We start from the raw sequence: 20,199 nt of genomic DNA on the forward strand, positions 1-20,199 counted from the left end.
ATATCATTAAATCCAGTTTTGATTAACTATGCTCTCTGTTGCCTTGTTCTGTAGGGTCCCAATGGAAGAGGAGAGATTGTGTTGATACCTCCCCAAAACCTGCCAGTTCTTATCTGTGTAGTTTTATGGGTGGGTAGCCAATCTGTGTAGATAAAAATCCATCTGAAGTGGGGAGGTTCAGCACAGAGGTAATACAAGCTTTCAAAAGAAAATTCTGTCACGCTTATGAAAAACGTGGACTTGGCAATATCTCTGTCTTCAGCTAAAGGTAGAATAAACCTTCCTTATTTTCTTGGCATACCTTATAAACTTGTTACATTTTTTGCATTAAAATCTTCCTATACAAAGGAGATGTCCATTTTTGATATTTTATTCATAAGATCCCCCAAGGTGTCATTGAAATTCCTGCAGTCTTTCATCAGTGAGATCCACTCTTGAAGAGCACACCTGCACAATAGATGAAATGGCCGTCCTCTGAGAATAATGGCAGCCATCCTGATATTAATTTGGTTCCAAGTAATTATCAAGTTCAGATCTCTCAGTTTGCTGGGTAACTTTTTCTTCCTTTTGATTTTTTTTCCCCATACAAACCAGTCCTCTTCAGCGGGACTTTAATCCAGGCTTTTCTTTAACTAAGACATTCTTTAACCATGATATTCCTTAACAGTTACCTGTCTTTTCTTGCATCTGTGAAAGCTCTGGGATCAGCAATGTGCCACATAGAAATTTAGGTACCTGATAGGACTTGTTAGTGCTCTAGGAAAATAAGATGCCCTCTATCAGTGATATGCAGGTGCTGCTCTACCGATCACAGCCCTGTCTGCTTGAGTTGAGAGCCAGGCCCTGGTCTGCAGTGTCATTTCTGAGGGACGTTCAGCTATATTTCCTAAAATAATATTGAAAAACACAGTTGGTATATGTCCACAAGTCCAGCTCGCAATAGGAACAGAATCAAGTGGCAAGTGGACTGAGGACAAATCCCTTGTGATGACAGCTTCTCGCTGCGGTACACATTCAGGCATGCATATGTGCATGCACTCTTTCTGTGTATTTATTTAGTATACGTATACACTAAGTGTATAGCAAAATATATATGTATATTTGTGTGTACAAACTGTATACGAAAAAAAAATTCAATTATTATTACTGGTTGGGAAGTCTTGGTTCAGGGATTTGTGGCAGCACAGGGGTCTGGGGCAGAGCAGGAGCCCAGCAGGTCTCCTCAAGTGATTTGGGGTTTCTCCTTCTTTCCCTGCATTTTCCCAACCAATTTGTATTTTGAAGGAAGCTTGCTAGAAATTTTGTGTTTTCTTCAATTCTTTCAGTTTGTTTCTGTTCACATAGCTCTCCTTTTCCCCCTCACTGGCAGTAAATCCTTAGGCTGAGCCATCCATTTATTACCAGTTGGCAGTTGTTCAGTCTTCCAGTCTACAGTGATCCGTTTTTAGCTGCCAATAGTGCAGCATTAACAAATCTGTTCTGATATTTATCTATGGCAGTGTCTTTTGTTAAATGAAGAATACAAAGTTTAGGACACACAGCATTGGTGTTTTTATTGTATCAGGTAGGGCTCTAAAAACTTCCCTCCGATATTTTTCCAGCACAGAATAACACCTCTAGTGCTCTGTACATCCTTTGATGCAGTTTTCTCCTATGTGTTTTTCAGATGCTCTTTCCAGAGGAAAAAAAAATAAAAAAGAAGGATTGATGGGAATACCATTTTGTTTTTCTTGGTGATTTTATAGACAAATCATGGAGAACAGTGAATAACTTGTTGATCTTTTTTTTTTTTAATATATTTTTCATGTGCGTAATTATTAGTGTTTTTATATGGAAAAGTATTTTACACCCATGTAGATGCCACCACTTCAGGCTGACAGCCCAGGCTTCATAGGAGGGAGGATTCAGTCCCCACACCTGTGCCTGTGCTCACCGGGCTGGGGTGCAGCACATCCGCTACTGGAAAAAGAAATGGCTCTGCTTTCCTATTTGTTTTTCTATTTATATATTTATTCATATATTTCCTTCTTTATTTTTAGTAGTCAGAGAAAAGTGTGGGTTACAAATTGCATTAGCTTATAATTGTTAGAAGGTTGCAGAATATTAGTGGCTTTAATTAAGCAGCCTACTGGCGGACTGGATGGAAGATACATTCACAACGCATCTACATCTTTTTTCTGTCATCTTACACTTAAATTGCAAATTCTCATGAACTGTAACCCAGTGTCTTATGGCTCTTGCTTCTACATTTCCCTGCAGATCTTCTATCTTCAGTCGTGTCACAATGGGAGGATGTGACTGTTAGCAAAGGTATAGCTCTATTAAACTGCAGAAAAAGGCTACATTCAAATGACGTTAAGGATCTAAGACTGCAAGGAAAACGGAGGAAGACCAATCTCTGCCCATGAGATGTTGCATCCCATGTTCAGTCCACTCTACTGGGTTTGCACAAATGTGGTGCAGGTCAATGAGTACTTGCACTCCGCCTGTAAGCACTGGGAAACTCAGCCATACCGCTCGCGGTCCAGGAGGCCGGCCTTCAGCCTGACTGATGAAGTTTGGCAAATTTATAAGCATCCGGGAACAAGGTTGTAGATGAGGGAATTTAAGTCACTGTTAACATGGCTCTGTAATGTATTATGACTTTACATTCGTAATTTTTATTTCCAGAAACAGTCTTTGATGCCAAGTGCTTTACAGGCAGTGGAATGACTTCCAGCAGACTTGGGTAAGTTTGATATTGGGCCTGAAACGACAAGGCCCAGAGCCAATGTGCTCTCTTGTCCTTAAAATGAAAGATACTTTTTCTGATGATCCAACAGTCTTTCTCTTCCTCTCCCACTGTGTTTTATTATTATTATTATTATTTTGTCTTGACTTGACCATAAAGAAAATACATTTTCTCAGAACAAACACAGAAACCACCAGCCTGAGAGCCTTTCACAGGGGGGTGGCTTTCCCCGAAGATGTCACTGGGCCGTGTTTTCCCCTCGGGGCTCTCCTTCTGCACAGGCAGATGTTGGTGTGCCCCTGCCTGCTGCTGGTGGCACATTGGGTTGCTCCATCCCACGCCCTTTGGAGATATTGGCTGAGGTGCCGTGGGGTTGGGTCTGTTCCCATCTGGTGCATTCAGCCTTAGTTAAGATTTTTTTCTTTTTTTCTTTCTTTTTTTTTTTTTTCCCTGACTCCTCTTTTTCTTCAGAAATGTAGCTGTTTATAATCAGTTTAATGCAGATAAAACCATTACTTCTTCACTCTTCAGAAACTCTTTATGCTTCTTAATTAAAGCTTTTGTCTGAACACAAAATAATTAATACATAAAATGAAGCACGGGGAAAGAATCAACTGTGAAACCAGTCACTCAGTTGTATATTTAAACAATATTTAATCATTAGAGTAACACAGTGCTTGCACTTTTGGAAAGAAAACAAGCCTTATACTTCATGTTTATTTAACACTTTGACTAGTTCATTCTTGGAGGTATGAAATGAGGCTTATAGAGTGCCAGAGCAGTAAATCATATGTTCTGAAAATTACTGGGTCTTAAACAGTAGTGTCATTTTAAACCTAAACAGTTCAGTGGTGCACCAGCATATAAAACTGACCTCTTATAACAACATCTACTGTTTACACTGAAAGGCAAGTAAAGGAAATAAAAACAAGGCATAAAATATGCTGTAGTAGGGATGTCATTTTCTTGTGTTTCTGCCTCTATTCTGGATACTGATGGGCATGATAACTTTCATACAGCTAACACATTAAAGACAGAATATATGGAAAATGCCATGGGTATGTAAGTGCATATGCCAACTGCCTGTAGACAAAAACTTGGGTGGCATCTGACACTAAAGTGCTTTCCATTGGTATTTAATCAGATTTTAAGACTCATTTCTTTTGGCAACGTGCTTGCCCCTTTTATAATAACTTTTTTTTTCTTTTTACCGGTGTTCTAATGAAAGAGTTTATTGTCAGGAGTATTCGTTGGAAAAAAAATCAAATATTCAGAATCTTTTGTGGAAGGTGAGTGCTGAATGTTTGAATTTGTAGGTATAATTAGTTGACACTTTACTTACATGCACAAAGACATGTGTTTATGATGGGTTGCATACAGGCTCTGTAGCCAGCTATGTGCTTGGCTAACAGAATAACCAGAGGGTTTGGCTTAAAAGCAGTCATTTTTTGTCGAAATTATTTATTGACACTATTTAACATACCTCAGAGACAAGATGTCATGTAAAATATGCAGATGAATACGTCTAGGGAAAACCCAGAGACTCCCCTAACCCAGAATTAGTGGTCGCCTCTGAGGTCTGGGGAAACAATACCAAATTTGCCACTTAAAATCACTCCTCTGTGTCTGGCCGGTTCGATATTGACACAGGTTTATTATCCAGTTTCAGAGGATTTTGCAATGTTGTTCATTTTCCTAATTGGATAACTGTTGGCTGTTAATGATGAAAATGTTGTTGTGCATCTTCCCCACCACCAGCAAGCCTCTGTCCAGCTCTGGGCACCACCAGCCTGGTCTGTGGCCCATTGGTGGGCACTGGGAGGTAGGAATGGCCCACACATTCTTAGTTTTATTTTTCAGTTTTTAGAAGAGTATACAACTCTGGGTGTTTTTAAGGCTAAGGACAGGTTTTAAGGCTGGGTATCTCAGAAGCTGGTGACCACAAGTGATGTCTTTGTTGACACATGACTTCTTCCTGAGTAAAGAAGCCCTCCCTTAAGAAAAGATGGTGCTGTTTATTTCCACACTAACATCACGGCTTTCTTCTGTGCTTCTACAAGCGCTTCATGATGTTGGTGACGAGAAGTGATGGGCTCAGATCTGCAGGGCTCCTGGAACGTTCTTTTTGTTAGTTTGGATCTCGAACGAACGGAACACTGAAACTCTAATTAAAAGTATTTTTTAAGTGTTATCCTTCAATTAACTGTATCAGTTGTGTTTGTGAACTATCTAAAACCTGCATTATTAATGAGCACACAGTGTTAATATTAGTTTATTTATCATTCGGAATGTGACTTTTGAGTTAATCATATAAATCATGCCGCATTCCATTTTGATTAATGTGTGAGGTTCATGCAGGCTTAGTTAAACAAATATTTATCTTGTGCAATATATTATAAAGTAATAACACATCTCTTCTCAGGCTTAGGCCCTGTATACAAATGTCTTTGAATATGTTGAAAACTTCAGCATGCAAGCAAACATTCTCTTGTTTATGAGGAAATTGAAGAAATCATCTGAGCCTCCTGTGTGTTCTTTTCTTTTTTTTTTTTAATACAAATCAGATATAATTTCCCTTGCTTGGAGGTAGTTGCAGTTTGTAAAGTCTTGCAAAGTGATTTGCACACACCATATGCACTTTCACACGCCGGTTTTTTTGTGGTATTGCAGTTTAGTGATGCACGTGCTACAGAATTGGAATTAATCTTTTAATTTGTGTTCCTCATGCACAACCTCAGTCTGTAGGTAGCGTCTCAGTTTTCAAGCAGGAGGAGCTGTGCTGACATGGGCTCAAAGCTTCCACTCCCCTCTGCCTTGTGTTTGCCCGCACCTTGCCCCTTTGTGCTGCCCAGGCATGCTTCATGTGCAACTTCATATGCATTATTGCAATATTGTTAATAGCAATGGGGTATTTCAACATTATCGAGTATTGCTTAGCAAAGCTGAAATACTGTTTTGTGAAGTCACGTTTCTCCTTGCTCATGTGTGTGTGTTACCTTTGGGTAAGTTTGCACACTGAGTGCAAAGGTGCAGTCTTCAGCTGCTCTCAGCCAATGGACAGGATTTTGAAAGGAAGGAGTTATTTCTGATTTGGATAAAAAATGCTAATGTGCCATTCAACTTTTATTACACACAGTATTGTCAGCCACAGGTCTTTAAAAATGAGGAGAGAAATTTGATATTATTAAAAGTGGAAAGTACCTCTTAATCTGTTTTCTGATTCTGAAAAACATTTATACTTTCTCAGTCTCTTTTCTGATTCCATGAGTGTTAAGGACTTAATTTAAACCTCAGTAAATTTGAGAGACAGACATAGCAACTTGGGTCAAATAGTCTGAGACTTCCAAAAAAAATCCAGGTCCTGAGAAGGAAGGCCAAAATCCCAGGAATGACAGTGGGGTCAATGAGTGTCTCCTGAAAGAGGGACACGTTCTCCCGAGGGCCAATTGTGCCAAATTTGTGTTGGGTAATAGACCACATCTTAAAATCGTTAGGAAGATTTATGATTATTTCATTTAAGGATGAAATACATACTTAATTAATAAGTGTTTATAATATATAACGTATTCTGATTTAAATGATACAGAGTCCCTTCCTTAACACAGCCAAAGCAAGGTCTTGGTTCTGGAAGGTTTGTGGATGATTCAATAATCATTTTTTTTTTAACTTGACGGTGAAATATTTTGTCATTAAAAACAATTTTTTTTTGATAAATGATCTGTCAACAAGAGGTGAATTTAACTTGTTTGTTTGTTTGTTTGGTCAGTAAGATGAATACGTGGGCGAGGAGCCAAGCAGCTCCTAACTTAATGAGGGCTACTGCGTGCTTGAGCGTTCCTTCAATTCCAACACGTCTGCTTTAACTAGTTGCAGGGTAGCTGTTACAATTTTCATCCATAATATATGATCAGTTTGTAAGAATTTCCTCTACATGCGAGAAACATATTTAATGCTAACATTCTCAAATTGGAGTTAGTTATAAATAATGCACTAATAGATGTGAAGGAGTGTAAATGATTCCTTTGTGTTGTACCTGCGAGGTTGTTAGTGCATCTTTAAAAAACAAACAAAAACTGTTTTCCGTGATATTTATTCTCATCTCTTCCATCAAAGGGGTTACAGTCTTTGTACCTTTTTATGTAAATTAAAAATCTTTAGCCAGTTCTGTGTCAAAAATAAATAGTTGAATGAGCTTGCAGACAACATTTATTTTGTATGTACATTAATGGGCACTTCCATTTTTTCCTGCAGGCTAGAATCCACTTTGAAATTCATGTTTGATAAATTCCCTGGCTTTCCGAGTAATTTAGCTGTCTATAGGGCTGTTGATCCTTTGAGTGTATTGCTGAACCATTGGGACTTGTGCACCACATCTGCATATCCAAGTTCAAATATATACTCAAGATGATTGGTTTAAACTTTAAGTTGTTGATCTTATTCCTGATAGATTTGTTAGATTGTCTCCCATTTCATTTCTAAAATCTGTGCCTAATCCATAAATACCCCTTCTTAAATATGTCTCCAATAAATTCACTGATTGAGTTAGTCATTTTGTAAGCACAGAGGGAAATTAATATTCAACATAGCCTAATAATCTTAAGACACAATGCTGTCTGATATTGTGTACATGAATGAGAATTTGAGCGGGGCACATACAGATCAGACCGAGTCGAGGTACTACTTCCCAAAGTGGCACAGTTCCCTTTGAAAATAATTATGCTCCTTCTGAGCTTTTAAAAAGTGACCAGCTTTCACTGAGATATTAAATTAGCAGTACTTCTCAGTCTTTCTCAGCTTTCCATCATCTTATTCTAGTTCAGCTTTGCTTTATCTCTCTTTTCTGAGAGCTGATTTAGGCTCATATTTGCTGCACGAGAAGACAACACAGCGGATGTAGCAGCAACATTTACAGCATGTTGAGATCTACAACAGGAAACAGACACCTGAAAATTCCAGCCAGGCTTATTTCCAATGTAACCTGTCCCGAGCTGCTGTGCAATGCCCTCTGGAGCACAGGAATCCCCATTCTGCTGGAGCATCGCAGTTTTCACCTTTCCTGACTCAGTTTACTTAAATGCTGTTGCCCCACTTTGTACACTTGGAAAAGAATTTACAAGATGTGCCATGAATACAAATCGATTCACAAATCCTTTTGGCTGCAGTGTCAGCTCTGTAACAGTGTCGCTTGTCTTTTCCGGCCAGAGGTTTCAGGTACAACGTGACCTGCAGTGATTTCTCTTTATTCTGAAATACATGATAATCTCATAATTTGGATATGGAAGCATTCATTATGTTGCTATTAATTTTAGAGCATTCACACTTTAAACCAATATTCATTTATTAAATTTCTCAACTGAAGAAGGTTCTGCAGGGGTGTGTTGCTTTGCAAGAGACGTCTGTAGGTGCAGGGTGTAACAATTTACATATCTACATATCTTCAACTGCATTACACTTCTTTTTTTTTTGTTTCTATTCTTTTTAAAGAGTTGATTCTAACACTGTACCTCTTGCAGTCTTTCAAGGTAAATTCCAAAAAGTCCCCTGTCTTAATTAATAAAACCAATCTGATGAGTAGTACCAGAAGTCAAATGTAGCGTCCCCTGAGCCCTTTTGTGATAGAGAGGCAACGAGACGCAGTGGGAGGGTTCTCTTGGTTGTCTGCTGTTATTGTTTTTTGTTTTTTTTTCATAGTATGTGAAAACTCATCTCTGATGTTAAATTCATAGCCAGGGTTTAATGAACTGACTTGATGAGCATCAAAAGGCTTAGGGAGATACACTTTCTGGTTTTGAAACGAGCATAGATCTATATGCGTATGTCTGCCCCGTCTCACTGGGGTTAGTGTTTATTCCCTTAAAAGACTTCATTGTTTTTGTATTGTGCTGCCTGTGTTTTTTTTCAGGGGATAAAAATGCGTGCAAATGTCGCAGGAGGAGGAGAGTAAGAGTCCTCACCAATGAAAGTAATTTTTTCATTTTACATGAAACCAAGTTTTCTCAGAAGCAGTACCACGGTGCCACAATGTTTAACATGATTTACTACTTCTCTCACTTAAATTAACAAATTGGACCATATTTCATCAAGATAATTAAGCACATCTATAACCTTAATAATGTGACTTTCTCCCACATGCAGTCCTACTAAAGCCTAACTTTGTCTTCAAAACTAAGTGTATCTAAAGCACAAGCAGATCCTTGTCACCTGTATCCCCTTATTTTGGGCTATTGGCTGTCCTTCCATGTCTGCTGCTGTGTTCTGTCAGAACAGCACCAGGATGTATAGAGTCAGAGAATCACAGAGCATCCCAAGTTGGAAGGGACCCGTAAGGATCATCAAGTCCAATTCCAAATATGCTGACTTGAAATGATGAATAGAGTTCATAACAAAAAAATGGTTTTAGATTAGTGATTAAGTCATTGATCTATTTTTGTCACTAAAATATGGATCCGCCTTGCTCCCCTAAAACTGCAGGTCCAAAATTGAAAATCCTTCTGTTTTGAGCCCATGACTGGTGCAGCAGAATGGCCAGGTCACAGCCTGAAGCAATGATTGAGCACCAGGTGAGAAGGCATGCCTAACCCAGGGAGCTCAAGTGCAAGGAATGCACCTGAGTGACCAGAAGGGGCGGAGCCAGGATCCACCCCTCCTCTCCCTCATTTAACGGTTGGCAGCTGAGGGAGCAGCTTCTTTTTGGATAGAGATTGTGCTCTTCTTGAGTTGTTTCTGGTCATTAGAAGGGGTGAGCTTGTTTTCTTTGGTTTTTACCTGGTATTGCTCCATGGGGTTTGTATCCCACTAGAAGGCATTGTAATTGCCTTCTTTTGCCATACAACAGGTAGTTCATAAGATGTGGTTTTGGTGCTTTATGCTGCCATTTTGTTCTCTGGTTTCTTTCTCTGTTGGGATTAAGTCTCCTGAAGCACTGGACTCCATGGCTGCTCTGACCTTTTTTCTTCACAAGTGCAGAGGGCAGATCTTTGTGCTCCAGGCAAGGAGCACACTGAGCACAGGGAAACTCCTGTGTGGTAGTGGAGGAGTCCATCTTGCTGCTCCTCAGAGTGCTGTTGGGCTGGGAAATGCTCCTACTTTGCTCTGTTTTTCCAGTGCCTATAATCCTTCAGGGATCAAGTGCAGCGAGTGGAGGTTGAGACTTTGACCACTTCTGCTTTTTGCAGTATGTTTTCTTTGCAGCTGCTTAGCACGAGAAATTCAGCTTCCATGTCCTTGAAGCTTTCTACTCCCACCAGCTCCTTGCTGAGCCCCCAAGTGCTGGTGCTGCTGCTCTCCCCATCCACTCCCTGTTCCTCCCCTCCAGCCCCCACCATGGCCCCAGGCTAGCCGTGGTCAATTTTTGTTTCATCTTGCAGTCAGTATTACATAAATAGTGGAAGCTTGTCCTTGCCCCCTGTGATTGATGGGGAGGTATATTTGTACATATCGATTGAGATAAAAAATTAGTAGTTTGCAATAGGAAAGGCAAATTAGTCATCAGAAGGAAGGTGCTTGGAGTATTTTAAGAGTTCCTTGATTAATTCTCATGCTGTGAGTTCTTCTGACAGTAAGTTTTATGTCCTGAGATGTGGGAGGATGAGGCAGTAGTATCGGGTTATTGCAAATTTTACTTTTACTTCTCCCTGATTTATTTTACTGGCACTTTCTGCGATTAGACACAGAGGGTGAAAATGACTTCATTTTGGGGTGACAACTGCACTTTTTTTTGTGGTTGAATTAGGAGCCAGGAAGGAGGGTGGAGATCTCAGCTACAGAATTATTTTCCTTTTTGCATAAAAATTAATATTAAAAAGTTAGTGTGTGTGAAATCAAAATAGTCATAATCCATGGTGACAAATCCATCAGTTGGATGTTACTTCTAAAGGAGGAAAGCACTAATTCTGTGATATACTGATCAGCCTGAGAAGTAATTTTTGGAGTGCTTACTTGACAATTTTTTTCCTAATGACCTCATTGAAAGTAGTTTTTAATAAGCATCCTAGGAGACTGAGTGCCCTCCATCTTCTTCCTAAAATACTTTTCACTTTCCCAAGGATTTTGTGGCATGTTTTTCAGTTTTCTTTATTACAAACTATAATAGAATTCTTACCAATAAAAATTGGCTTATATTTGGCACCATTAATTTGTCCAAGAATAATTTAGATAGAAATTCCAATTACTTTGCAAGGAACACATTTGCTACTGTACTCTCTCAGCTTGTTTAAAAAGAAGTCTTTGATAATTTGCAAGCATTTCTCATGAAAGGCAATTCTACTTAACTTGAATCCAGAAGGAAAAAAGACGCACAGAGGTTTCAATTTTTAAACTGATAACAAAGCACTATATTTATGCTGTTACATTTCAGCACAAAGAGGCTGCAAAATAACCTTTTTTTAGTTAATGGTAGGAAAAAAAGATTTAATTGCTCTGAAACACTTATTCTATGTATTATCTCGTTGATTAGAAGACAGTTGTAAATGACTTATTTAATGTAATTGCAAACTCTGGCATAGAAACCAAAAGTAAATTGTATGCCTTTGCAATCTGAGGAGTAGTGAGTTTGAACACTTTTAATTGTGAGAGTTTTCTGAAGTCAGCAGAGGTACAATATTTAGGATCTAGACTTTTCTTGGAGATTTTTAGTGTTGGTGCCCACCAGACTTGAATTAGGATCCCTGAAAATAACGCCTTCCTGCAGTCTGAAGACTATTCCCAATATTCACGTGTTGAAAATGTTCATGATAAATTAGGTATGGCAAGTGACTGTTCTGTGCTATGGGTGCAGCAGGATGCTGCCATTGTGGTAATTTGCAGAAGTAAGAAATACAGGTGGTGGTAGAAGAAAGTGGGAACTGTGGGCAGTGGTTTCGGAAGTGTTGCGAGAACTGCCCCGTGCTTTGGAGGTCGTGGTACTGGATAAGCATTGAGCAGAGAGAGACCTCCATCCAAATGCTGCTTCACAATATGGTGATGCTGGCATCAGCCCTGGCTGGGAGCACGTTTGTGTCCAGAAACATCAGAAATTAATCAGATGGTGGAGAGCAGAAGGCAGCCCCTGTCTGAGGGCTTCTGGAGGAGATCCACTGCCTGGTCTGGTAATGGCCACACCATCATTAACCTTGCACTAAGACCCCAGGGAACCAAGTTCAGGATACACTCCTAGTTGTTCCCACCCTGTTGTGAGATGCTCACCCATCCTTTGCTGCTAGATACCAAACACCAGCAGTTTAAAAAAAAAAAAAAAGTTGAAGTGGTTGAGGAGAATTCTGCTCTATTTGTCTTCAGCCTTGTATTGATCTTCTGAGAGGTACCAGATCACTGATGGGCTGTACCAATGTGGAGTCCTCCACTGATTAGTGTCACTTCACTGTCCAGTGTGTGCCACTCTCCCAGCATAACCAAGTACCACACAGGTGTTGATCTTACGCAGAATGGAATGTAAAACAGGAGCCATGCACTGTGGAACACAACAATTTGATAGAGCATAGTTTGCAAAGCCAGCACCTAGCAGAAGGGGAATTGAACCAGAAAACAAGAATGAGGTGATAAATACCCAAAATGTACAGGAAATTACATATGCTAAGAACTTACATGGTTATATGCTGCATTTTTGTCAGGCTTTGCTGCAACTGCATGCATTTACTGGCTCTAGTCATACTGAGCAGGAAGGTGTCAGGATGCCTCTTCACTTGCAGTTCTGCAGCAATATGCCCATGAGCCACAGAGACTGGAGAGCATTGCCCTCCTGCTCCTAACCCACTGGGCATGAGTTAGTGCTATATACTCTGGACTTCCTTCATTATTTCTTTAAATCATTGGTTGAGACTTTCTGCAAGTACAGTCAGTTCTCATTAGTTACTAGTTTGGAAACCCATGGTATGTTTAGACATCATATACATTTGTCAGTGAAGAGGAGCTTAAATGATCTACTTTGTTCACTGCTTAATTATGTTATTTTACTGTTCCTGAAAACCTGACACAAGGCAAATTTACATTACTGTGCTCCTAATTAGACAATAATCCTTAAGGATTTGAATGATACATACCCAAAGTAATTTCCTTGTTCACTAAATATGAATTTCCTTACATTAGGTTAAGAAGATGGCATGATGACAGCAGGCATCATGATGATGACAGCCCTCAACTTGTTTGTCTCTGGAGTCAAAATCTATTAAAAGACACATAATGATCTCAGCACTTTCTTAAAGTGTAGGATGTGAAATCAACAAACAGTCATATATGAAAAGGAACAAAATATACAGATTATCGCTTTTGTTATGTTGCCCACACGTCCATGCTACTGAGTAGTGGAAAACAGTCATAGTCCTGGTTTCCTGAGCATGATCCAAGCTGTTATCTTGTCATGGGTTCATCACTTCTGCAGCTCAAACAGGAATGCCAACTTGGAGGTTGCCTGTTCTGAAGGAGAGGTCTCATAGGATCCTCAGACACCTCTGGTTTGGATCCTGAATCCAAGTGTGCTCATCTCACGCGTGTGGTGTAATGCTCTTGGCTTTGTCCCTGTCTCTGGCTGTTGTGTTTTGAGAGGTCTTGTGTTTTTTGTTGTTATTAGGTTGGCTGGGGTGTTGTGAGGTGGTAACACTTTGCATTTTCCACTATAAGCTGTTTAATTTATTGCATTGCTACATTTAATCTTTGTATTGAATCCAGATGCTACAGTGATGGTGCATAAAAATAAATAAAGATAAATAGACCATAACAACCTTCCTGTTGCCAGCTGCCGTAACTTGAAGTTACATATCAAAATGTATTGCCAGAAAATTATTTAAATTTCTAACTAGTGCAGGAAAACTTTCTGGACACTGGCTGGTGTCATGTGCACAATACTCAGGCCCTTTTTCAAAGGCTAAGCTTTTTCCACATGTCCCAAATCATCTATTTTTGCCATAAAATGGAAATCCAAAGTTTTCATTCTTCTATGTCTGTTCAGTAACTTTGTTTATAAACTACAATAAAAAAGGCTGAATGTAGAAGTGATAAATAAAGACAATGTCCATCCTCTACTTTGCAGTCAGCTTATGTCCAGTGCTGCTGATGTCTGACCAAGCAATGCTCCAACCTGGAGAGGAGCTGTTGCTCAGAGGATCAGCATTAGCACGGGAGTTAGTCTGTGTCGTGGTTTTTTGATTTTTTTTTTTTTTTTTGGTGGTGGTATTCCACATCATAACAGCAAGTAAAGCACTGGGAGTTGAAGAGTTAATGTTCCGGTTCTGTGGGCTGCCGTTTCTGGGTGCTCGGGTCTCAGAGGGGGAGGGCAAGAGCCGCATTCCCCAGGGGTCTTTGCACCTGGAGGGGAGAGGAGGAGCTTGCTCGAAGGCCTGGACGAGCTTGCTTTGTTCGCTGCGGAGAAGCACATGGTCCCCCTGCAGTTTACAGAGTAAGGCCTTGGTTTTGGGCACACGCTCTCTCTTATTCTGTTTGATTTGTTGGCCTCAATTCCAGTATCATATTTAGTAAATTAACCTTCCTCCTCAGATCGTTGCCACTGTTTTGTTTTAGACCTGTCTACGATTTCCCTACCTTTCCCCCTTTCTCCCGGGGTGTGGGTCTGTGGGTCCCTGCCTCATTAATCGCGGGACTGGGCTGGGCTGGCCCATAAACTGCTGACATCTGTTTTTCTTCCCTTCTTTTCTGGGCCTGTGGGCCTGCTGTCCCCCCGACACGGACACAGATCTAGGGATAACTCCGTTGTAGCTTGGAGCTGTGATGAGTATTAAAAAACAAGCAAAATAAGGGTCAGGGGAAGAAATCTCCCACTGCTTGGGTGGGATGTGTTGCATATTTCGGAGCAGCAGCCTTCTCAGAACTCTGCTAATTCTTATCTGCTGTGGCAGTGTGCAAACGCTGCAGAGGAGACTGCTCCAGGAGAGTAATTCCCCTGTCCAGCAATGCATCAAACAGTGGAAAAATATGTGATGGAGATGCCTCATAATTATATGATGACAGTATTTCAGCATCAAGTTTACATAGCTGATCTGTCCCTACCACATCAAGACCAAAACGCTCTCTGGTGAAGCGAGTTGTAACATCAGCCTTTGCTCCAACCCTCAGCAGATGGATGTACAGACTTTGCTGCCTGTCATGTGTTTTCCTGCTGATATTGTTATAATTGAATATTTTTGAATGTCTGCTGATGTTCAGGTGCTCCCTGGGGGGTGGTTTCCTCCTCAGCTCCAACACAGGCTGCATTAGATGATTTTTGTGTCTCATACAAGGTTTGATCCAGTCAAGCAATGAGTTCTGTTTGTGGGGTTTGAGTCCCTGTTAGTTTCAGTGAGAGCCTACAGTGCTTAACAATAAATGAAGAACTTGGGACAGACTGAGCACTCGATTCATATGAGTTTTGCTCAGATATCAGCAAACTGCATGTATCTGCAATGGAGTAGGCACTTTGTTAGGTTAAGAAACACTTCTTCATGGTTGGTAAAGCAAGTGAATAAGATTGAAAGAGAAATATATAAAGCATCAGCTTGCTGGTATGCAAAAATTACTGTATTTTCTGTTGTAAAGAGAAAGCGTTCAGAAAGAAAACCCATAATCATGTTACTGTGTGATCGCCCTATATAAGCACATTAGCAAAGCACCATGATACCAGTCATATTGTGAACCTAAAGCCACCCCTAATTAAACTGTCTGCATCCCCCAGCATTTTCCTGTAATGATGTCAAGCCGCGCAGCAATTAGTTGTCCCTCTATGAATGTAAACACTGTTTGTAAATCATATAAATTTAACCTGCTTTGCTTATTGGAAAGCTCCTAAAATGGAATTAATTAGAATTGTAGATTTTGGAATTCTAATTTATTGAATCATTTTTGAATGTCTTGATATAATATTTTCTCTGATTCATAGCAATTAATTTTGGTAGCAAAGGTAGCACTTATTGAAAAGCTGAGATATAATTTGGGGTAGGACTAATGGTGTGTACAATGGCATGCAAAATATTTTATTGCACTACCAGGATTGCTGTGGGTTTATTTTAAATCAAGATTTAGTCCATTCAAAGGAAGCCAATGCCCTGACCTTTCCGCTTTCTCCATTTGGTACCTACCGCACTACTTCAATCTAATTTGAATGTTAGGTTTGAATACTGAAGAAGTATGCCCTTATGCAGTAGTTCATCTTCTCTTTAGAGATCAGACTAAATGCCCGTGGCAATATGCTAGGAAACATAGCGCATTACCATGAAATAGCTCCATTAGAGACAAAGAAATGTAAGCAAAACAAACACATTTGCCACTGTTTTTAGCTCAATTATATTTCTCCAATTGATGGTGTTGCACGAAATGAAAAAGTGCTCAAGACCTAAATTTAGTAAACCTTTTGTTGCAATTTACTCCCGAAGAACCTCTGTTTCTGGAGGTGGATGGTTTACCTGAGCCATCAGCTACATAGCACGTTTATGGTTATTGTATTTTACAGGTTGATAGATTTTTATATTCTGTCCAAGTCAGGATCTTACACCACCTGGTTTATTATTTAGTAATTTACAGTGCAGTCAGGCATGTTTGGTTTAATGTAGGATAAACTTATAAATCTATTGTTCCTCCAGTTGCTGGGGTTGGTGTGCAATGAACTACAGAGCTTGATGCGTACATACATTTCAGCTCTGCTTATTTTCTTTGATAGGGAAGCAGGCAATAGATAACACAGTGACAGTAGCATCCCAGGGGATAGCAAAATGTGAGAGCAACACACCGTCAGGTTAGTAGGTCATTATTGTATGAGCACTGAGCCATTAATTGACTACTGTACCAGGCTCAATCTGTGTCAGATTATGGCTTTTGGCAGCAAGGACTGCTATCTAATAGCTAACTTTGCTTCTTTACTATCTTTTTATTGGGTTTTCTGATAAAATTATACATCATAGGTAAGCATATTTGTTACACTTAAAAAAAAAAAAAAAACCAACACCAAATAAAACACTTACAGAACAGTGGTAACATCAGTAGATAATTTTTCATGTAAGGTACCATCTAGCAGAGCAGTTTTGCTGATACTATTGAGTAGCTTTTAAAAAAACTTGTTAAGAAACTGAGTAGACAGATGCTTCATTTAGGGTGAGTAGATACAGCTGGTGCAGGGCTATTAGAAATGGCTATCTGACACCTGAGTTGTTTTACTAGCCTTAAGCTTAGGGTAGGGGTAAGCATAAGGACTGTATCAACAATGATGAGCAGAGTTGGAGCGAGGCTTGCTGGTTGCTACAATCTGCTTTAGGAATAAAGCAAGACTGCCAGCCTTGGCACAGCTGTTGGGCACACAGACCCAAACCAATGTTGAGGGGTGGATTTGTGTAGAAAATTCATCCGCTCTTTGGAAACAGGAAAATATTCATGTCTTTATGGGGGGTCAATGTTTGGGGTGAGAGAAATGGTATTCCTAGTAGCTCTTGAAATGGAAAGATTCCTTCTTAATCCTCTTACAAGCCATCAGAGTTGTGCTGCTATGAAACTTCTAATGCTGTTGGAGGCATGTAGGGTGATTCTCTGCCGCTTTAGGCAACTGGAAGGTAAATTCCTGGCTTTAACCAGAGGGCTGTGGGAGGCTGAAGCAGGTGGCACTGGGCCCAGTGCTCAGCTGGGGCAGGACTTTGTCTTGGGTATAAGGGAAATCCTGACTCCACCTCACCTGTGATTTCAGGTATCTGCCATCCTTCAGTGAGATCTTCAGTGACTCCCATCTCTACACCCGTCAGAAGAAAGCCAGGTATCCAGCCGAGATGAGAGCATAATATGAGTTAAAAATTGCTCGTATAAAAGAAGTCCTGTGCTGAGAGCTGTTGTCTGTGGGATTCTCTGGATTTGGTAAGGTAAGTGTGCGCTTCTGTCGGCTTGGCTGGAAACTGGAATTAATATTTTGTGTAGTTCCTCCAATGTGGGGGGCCTCAGGCAGGGATTTGGGGTGCCTCAGCTGGGGCTGCGTGTCTATGCTCTGTAATGCGTCTGCTGGTGTTTGACAGTGTTGCTGAAGTGATGGAGGCCGAGTCTAATTTCTGTTCCCACCGACAAATCGACCTGCTTGTGACCTTGGGCAAAATAGTTAATCCAGCCGGCCCTCAGTTTCCCTATTTTGCTCTCCATTAAAAATGATTTGCTGCCTGAGAGTGTCAGGCACTCCATGAGGACCCAGTGTGATTATTAATAATTATCAATAGAGGGAAAAGTGCGAGAAGATGGCAAAGGAAGGCAGACCTTTATTTAATTAGAATTGTATTTAGATTGAATGTCATCGTAGCCAGTAGCTCATGGATCCCATTTTTCCGCTGTGTGTCTGAATTCGAATAACTTTCACTGGATTTTTTCCTCATTTAAATGACGACGGATAAAAATGTGCAACAACTGAGCTCAGAGCATCTCATCTCGTTTTGTAATTCTGTGCTTTCTGTTTTCTCTTGCTGCAAAATCATTTCTAGAAATTGGAGAGCAATATGTAAAATATGTTTTTTCAGACAGCGGAGTCTGATTACATTGATTCTACTCGATGTAGTGCTCTTAATGGAGATTTCTGGTTTCCATTTACTGTAAATTTCTGGTTAGCATTTGGTGCGTCATGTGGTGGGGCTTGTTTCTATGTTCTCTGCTGCTTCAGGTCCCCTTGGTAGTTTTTTAAAAACTCATTTGGAAGAATTAACTACCTTTTATGTATTTAAAATTTGACTCCACGGAAATCGATGTACAAATAATTTTTATGGTTACAATAAGTACGTTCCATAACACAATACAAATATCTGTATGTAAATCTTGCCTCTGAGGTAGCTATCTACTGTACATCCCAGTACTTATCCCACTTTCACACCTAATTTTCTTTGTGAATCACACATAAAACTCGCATATTCTCTGCTGTGCAATGAAATCATGAATTCTTAGCATGCCCACACATAAGACGTTTCTCTGAGAATAATATCCATAACTATTTTTAAGGAAAAAAATAAAAAAGCCGGGGAAGGTTTTGGTGCACCATTTATTTTTATGATAATTTAAATATGTTAATACTGTACCTAAGAGTTTTATATACATTCACATTTTGCATAAAGAAGAGCTTTTCCTCCTGAGCTCTGGATTGCAAGGCTGGGAGGGGGAGGGAGAAACCTGCTCATTGCACGGAAGGCATCTTTGGACACGATATTAAACAATGTCATAAAACTGCATTCTCTCCAGACTTTTAACAACTGCCTTGTACTGCACGGCAGCTCAAAAACATATATTTCCTTTTGCAAACAGGTGTTTTAAAATTAATCCCCACAAATTTGTGAGAGCGTTTAATAAAAGTATATGTGCCGTTGGCGTTCACGTGGAAGGTGGGCCGTGACAAATGGCTTTGTGCTGGATGGAAGTACATTTAAACACCTTTTTTTTATTTTCTTGTTCCCTCCTTCTTCCCACTCCTCCCTGTGAAAGCTGCTTGGGTGTTTTTCTTAGAGACTATTAATGCCATGACCCTTCTTGAGGGTGCAGCCATACCTCGTTTTTGGCTTTGGCAGCCTGTAGCCTGTTGCAGCTCACTCGTGGTTGGGTTCCTCCAGTGCCGTTCCTGGGATGGACTCCAAGTGGCTGACATCTGGTTATTGCCCTCCCTTGCCCACTAACTGGTTTCATGCAGTGCAGATCTACAAGCTGTTCCCCGTGCTGCTAGGGTTAGTGGAAGTTCTCATTGGCAGGACAAACCTTCAGCCAGAAACCCAAGAGCTCGGTCCTTGGCTAACAGGTGCTGAAGATTATTGGATGCTTTTTCAAATTTGCTTGAGTTTTGTGGTTTCAATTTTCTGAGCCGCCTTAAGCAGAATATGTGTACTCTTGGATGAAAACTGCTGAGTGCTATTAATGCAGTTCCCCAAATTTTAATGACTAGGCCAAGCTGTGCTGGCCTCTTGCAGGAGCTGTCCCTCAGCCTGGGGCCGAGGGCCTCGTGGGCACCCGGAGGAGGAGGGGGAGCAGTGGGGACCAAGCCTTTGGTTTGGGGCTGGATGTTGAGGAAAGGTTCAGTGTGTGAGTGCTGTTCCTCCAACCTGGGCTGGTGTGGCGTGAAGGGACAGAATCATCCCAGAGGTGGCGGGGATGTTGTTCTGCCTTTGCAAGCAAACAGCAAGCTGCTTGGCAATATGGAGCCGGGCAGTATTAATACATAAAATATATGCATTTTCCCAAGGATTATTTCTCCGAAGTGAGAGAAACACCTTAAGGGAAAACCTATTTTGTTTGTTAATTTTTTAATATCGTTTTTAAAAACACTTCCAGCTTAAGAGGTTTTTTTTTTGCTTTCTTAAGCGCTGTGGCCAAATTCATCTGAAAACACCAGTGCGGAAATTGTAGAAAGCAAAATATTGCTCTTTTTAAAAGAAATATACGCCTGTAGAGCGTGCGGAGACCTGGTTATCAACACTCCAACTGTTTTGTGTAAAGCACTTTTTGTTCCACATTATAACAATATTTAAATCTCCGAGTATTTTGGAGTGCGA

At 40.3% G+C, this 20,199-nt stretch overlaps 1 long non-coding RNA gene across 1 annotated transcript in view; it reads left to right on the forward strand.

Moving 5' to 3' along the window:
- Positions 13,976 to 20,199, forward strand: part of LOC110400153 — a 49,610-nt gene continuing 43,386 nt past the window's right edge. Inside the window, exons 1-2 of the long non-coding RNA XR_002439668.1 lie at positions 13,976 to 14,120; positions 17,385 to 17,553. This is a non-coding gene — a long non-coding RNA (uncharacterized LOC110400153). The remainder of the gene's footprint in view (positions 14,121 to 17,384; positions 17,554 to 20,199) is intronic.

Source organism: Numida meleagris, chromosome 5 (genome assembly GCF_002078875.1).
Source record: "Numida meleagris isolate 19003 breed g44 Domestic line chromosome 5, NumMel1.0, whole genome shotgun sequence".
NCBI lineage: Eukaryota > Metazoa > Chordata > Aves > Galliformes > Numididae > Numida > Numida meleagris.